The following is a 5,451-nucleotide window of genomic DNA, read 5'->3' as shown; positions in this document are numbered from 1 at the left end:
TGTCTTTATGTTGTTTTAAAAACTTATAATTAATGTGAAAGGCCTTTTATCGCGCCAACTTGATCTACATTTTTCAATTGCCATGATCCATGACTGAAGTTGGTCTTTGCTCGAAAAAGGTGCCATAAAACGGCATCTCGCTTGTTTGGAATTTGAGTAATTTATTAGCTTTTGACCATTTGAAGTCGGGTTGCGTAGTTAATCTTGCTCAGTTTACAGATCATCAAATCAAATTGTGATCTCTGCGTGTTGGCATTTCTCAGCTAAGCCTGGCCTGATGTGCTGTCATTCCAGAGTGTGGCAGAGTTCATTAGGCGAAGAACTTTGTCAGGTTCGTTATGGCTTTCCAAGTGTTGATAAAATTCCAATTATTGATTACAAGAATTTTTGAAGCTGCTTGCCTCTTAGGGAATGCCTGGACTCTGCTAAGTTGTCTCAAGTAAAGTTTGGCTTGTGTCTCAACACGTGCCGTAGTTTTGTAAATCAATTCATAGTTGCTGCATCATTTAAAGACATTCTCTTTGGTATCCTACGCTTTGCTGGCCCACGCAAAGTTCAGCCAAACACGTGGCTGCCACACTTCATTTGACACGAAAGACGAAAGACGAAAGAGCTGAGGATGCTGAGCTGCAACCCCACAACTTCATGTAGGGAAGATCGCTTATCGCGCAACTGCTTGTCGGAGCCATTACAAAAAATGACCCACAAAATTTGTGTTAAATTGTTTTTTTCTTTCTAATGCTTCTTGAAAATGCCGTGCGGTGAGTGCCACCCAGCACCAGTGCTGGCCCTGGCTGTGCCTCTAAAAATCTTCAACTCGACGCGCAATTAAAACTTTTCATGCACATCAACTTTCACTCAAGCGAACCGTTTGCCCCGCGGCTCACACTGACTGACTGACAGAGGCAGCGGCTGCCCTTTGTGCAACAGCAGCAGCAGCAGCAGCAGCACGCCCCAACTGCAACTACTCGTCTTTGCAATCAGCGTGGAAATAATATATAAAAACAAAACATAAAGAAAATAATATTTTTCTAACACAACGACAGGCAATCAGCAGCGCGTCCCCAGATGCAGCTCAAACAAATTTTCTGCTGAAAAAAACACAGAAGAAAATCTTTGACAAAGATGATCTTGAATGCAGCAAAGAGCAGCAACAGAAGTAGAGGCAGCCTCTGCCGCATGTCAAGTCAGCGAGCGACTCATGCCACAAGTCGGTGGCAAGTGTCAAGTGCTTGGCCCATGTATGCGTGTGTGTTGCTGCATGCTCTATGTGTTTTTGGGTTTCATGCCACTTGCCACTTGCCACTCAGGCCCAAAATCGTTGTAAATCGTTGCCTGTTGGTTGTTCATGTGTGTGACAACACTTGAGGCGCACTTCGGCCTGTCACACGCTTGCATATTAAATGTACCGCACCTAAATCGTTGTAGGATATATAATTTCAAACAGAGAAAGAGAGGAAGAGTGAGGAAAAGAGACAGAGAGAGAGAGAGAGAGAGAGAGAGAGAGAGAGAGTGACAGAGGTAGAGAGATGGCAGTGCCTAGAATTGAATGAGCAATCAACTAAAGCTTATACAAATTTATTAGTTATATTATAAAAACTTAAAATAAAACTAAATAAAAACTGATTTTGAATTTATTTAAATTGCTTTGTTACATTTTTAAATGATTTAATTTTTTTTAATTTATTTTATATTTTTGGTTAACTTTTTTTTTATATATTTTTGTAGAATTTTTATAATTTTTTCTGTATATACATATATACATATATATTAAATATTTGATAGAATTTCGGGCGATAAAAGAATTCAAATATAAACAGATTAAAGTTGTACAAACAGTTTTTTAAGTTAATAAATTTAAATCCCCTTTTAAAATGTTAATTATTTTTAAAAATTTTAAGATTTTATAAATAAAATTATATAATGTTTTTTATTATATTTTTCAAGATAACAAGTATTTATATGTCGTATAAAACTGCAATAAAAATGCAATACAATTTGAAGTATTTTTATAAATTATTATTTTTATATATATTATATGTACTTAACATTTTCAGAATTTTCATAAATTAGTTTTATGTTATATATATGTTTATTTAGAATTTTAGAAGTATATATTAGAATAAATAATTATTAAATATTTTTAAGAATTTCTAAAGTGTAAAAATTCTCTTTAAATGCATTTAATAATACAAAATGATAAATTTTTTAATACAATTTAAACAATTTTTTTATATATTATATTTATTTAATATATTCAGAATTTTAATAAATTATTTTTATACTACATATATGTATACTTAGAATTTCACAAGTATATATTAGAATAAATAATTATTTAAATTTTTAAGAATTTCTAGAATGTAAAAATTGTCTTTATGAATTTCTGTTTATTTAAATGATAAATAAGAGTCAACATATAAACTATTGCCAGCAATTTTTTATAAATCTTTTTAACTTAGCCAGAACTTATATTAAAAAATATAACTGTATTACAATAAACTACCTAGCTTAATGGTTGCTCCTTTGCATTGTTAGTCAGCCAGTCAGTTAGATAGAAAACTTCCAATGAATTTTACTCACACTTTTTAGAATGCTTAAATGCATTTGGAATCACAGAACACATATTGATTATGGAAATATGTAACTGACATTCAATAGCTAACCAAAAGCAAACTCATAACGGAAGAGCTTAGTTTCTCACACATATGTCAGGCATGAAAAGAACCTTTTGGCTCAATCATGTTTATACTTTGTTTACAGTTTTCAAATGCAGCTAACAAAAACTTTGTTTGCTTAACAAATCATGAGCGTTTAGCTACGAATAGCTCTATTTACTGGCTCTTAAGCAGTTGCATTGTCATATACACATGTTCATTTTGTTGAGGCTTATAGTAATCTATGGCTGTTTAGCTAGCTGCTGTTTGTGCTCGCTCATTGTTAGCATATGCATTCGACGTAGTGCAACAAATGGTGCTCTTAAAAGTTGGCTGACTGCAACGACCCCATGCGGTCTATTAGCCTGCGCCAACACCATTTAGCCAAGCCAAGGGGCCACATAATATGAACATGATTATGCCGGGTGCAAAGAGCAAGACAAGACGCAAGACACGATGAGATGAGATGGGACAAGAGGCAGCAGCCAGTGCCAGTTGGCGGCTGGCGGCTGGCGTGGTCCGATCGTTTGTTTGTCTGTTCTCGCCTAATACAACAGCGCCGCTAATGCTGATGACGATGAACACGTGCAGCGACAACAAACAGAACAACAATAAGAGCAACAGCCACAGCAACAACAACGCTCGAGCACAGATCGTTTCGCATAAAGTGCAACTTTGATGACTCTGAACGTTTTATGACAAGATCATTGTAAGTGCCACGGCTGCTTGCCACCGCTGCCTGCCCCATTTGGACACACTGTGACCGCTGCCTTTTGACATTCGATGTGGCGTGCGCTGGTCCCATAACCATTTCTAGAGCTAATAACAGCAGCCCAACAATCATAATAAACTTTTTCATCTTTTTATGTTAAATATGATGCGCGGCCCCAAATCAACTTGTGCCGCCGCTGCCGTCGCTCTCTGCCACATCTGGAGACACTTTGTTAATGGTAGCGGCCCATGTTGGGGCCATGTTTGCTGTTAATGCTACTAAAAACAGTTTTTAAATGCAAATTAATGTGGTCTCCTCATCCGCCTTTTTATTTGAAGTGTTGACTGACGGGCAACTGCAGGTTTCTTTCTCCCTTGCTCCGTTGTGCTCCTCTAGAGATAGATCTTGGTGCTATATATGTTTATTTCTTGTTCTTGTCGATTGTTATCTTTATGAAATTTTCACTCGACTTAATTGCATGCATAGTTTTTAATGGCTCTTGAAATTGAATGGTTTATACTACTCACATACGCGACTTTTCAGTTGCAGTTGCAATTGCAGTGGCAGTTGCAGCTGAGCTGCTGGGGTGAGCGTTCCCGTTCCTAAAATAGCAAAAAATATGAGATTTTGTATGCATTTTAGTGCTTATTAAATGCCCTTTGGGCCCAGCTACAATTGCCTATTCACCGCAGTGCCAGCTCATATCAAATGTTTATAGTATTCCGAAACTCTCTCTTTATATGAAAACCCATTCAAATCACTGTCGCACTGACTGCTCGCCTTGCTACGCCTGTAAATTATTGCATATGCAAATAAAAAATCAAAATAAATTGAAATCCAAACAGCATAGATATAAAACACAAAATTCTGCTCACTTAAAGAAAGTCGAATAAGGAATACTGTGCATTACTGACTTAAGTTAAATTTTATTTATATGTGAGTTAATAAAGTTGATATCTACCGTTCTTTCTAATAGATAAAAATTTTCGGTTAACCCTCCTTTTATTGATTAATAATGTATAGTAGAATAAAGGCTTGGAAGAGCCTTTATACAAAAATGTGCACAATTGTTTGATAACTTCTCTTCTTATAATAATTAGAATAATTTTCGGTCAATTTCAATTAAAAGCATAAAAATTATTTTAAAAAATTAATATATTTACAAAAATAAACATTTAAAAAAATTTTTTTATAAATTATAACTATGGAAAATAATTTTGTATATTTACATTTGATTTATTATATTCTAACTTTTTTAACATATTAATTTTTTTCTTAATATAATATAATCGCATAAAAATACAATGTATTTTATATTTATTTATTAAATATAATTATATTATATTTTATGCTTATATGCCCTTTCTATTTCACAAGTATTTTTTATATTTATATACATTTTCGTTTCTACTTATATATTTTTTCTTAATTAAATAAATTTGTATGATATATATATTTTTCATTCATAATTAGCTTTTTATATGTGTTAAGTTTAAATGTTTTTGAATATATATTTAATTTAAAACAGTTATTAAAACCTGTACAAAAAAAAACTAAAATCAATACTCTTTTTTATTTTTTATTGTATTTTACTTTTGCCATGGAAATTTAATCGAAGTTTTATAAATTCAAAGTAAACAATTTTAAAGAAATTATAAAATTATTATAAAACCTTTAAATAATATAACCATATATATATTATCTTATTTTTAATAAATATAAAATAATAAAGCAAACATATTGTAACTATAATTTCTAAGCCAAATTCCATTTTTCCAAACTTTTTGCTTCCGTTACAAAACTAAAACGAAATTGCAAAGACTTTGTTAGCTTCCAGCTAAAATCTTTGGTAAAGACATGCAAATCAGTTTGCTGGCATTTCAGTTCATCTTTTTTTCCTCTTTTTTTGGCAAAGCCCATAAAAATCATTGAAGCGGCGCCAGGCTATAAAAGAATCACAATTTCCATTTGCCACCAAAGTACCAGAAATACAGCCAAGAGCAAGATCTTTGGCTCGTTGGTTTGTGCTTAAGCATGTTTAAGGCGGTTTTCAATGGGTGTGTGTGTGTCGCAGTGTATGTG

The sequence above is a fragment of the Drosophila hydei genome, unplaced genomic scaffold (assembly GCF_003285905.1).
Source record: "Drosophila hydei strain 15085-1641.00,03,60 unplaced genomic scaffold, DhydRS2 tig00000001-arrow-pilon, whole genome shotgun sequence".
In the NCBI taxonomy this organism is placed as follows: Eukaryota; Metazoa; Arthropoda; class Insecta; order Diptera; family Drosophilidae; genus Drosophila; species Drosophila hydei.
Note: the sequence above shows the minus strand (reverse complement) of the source record.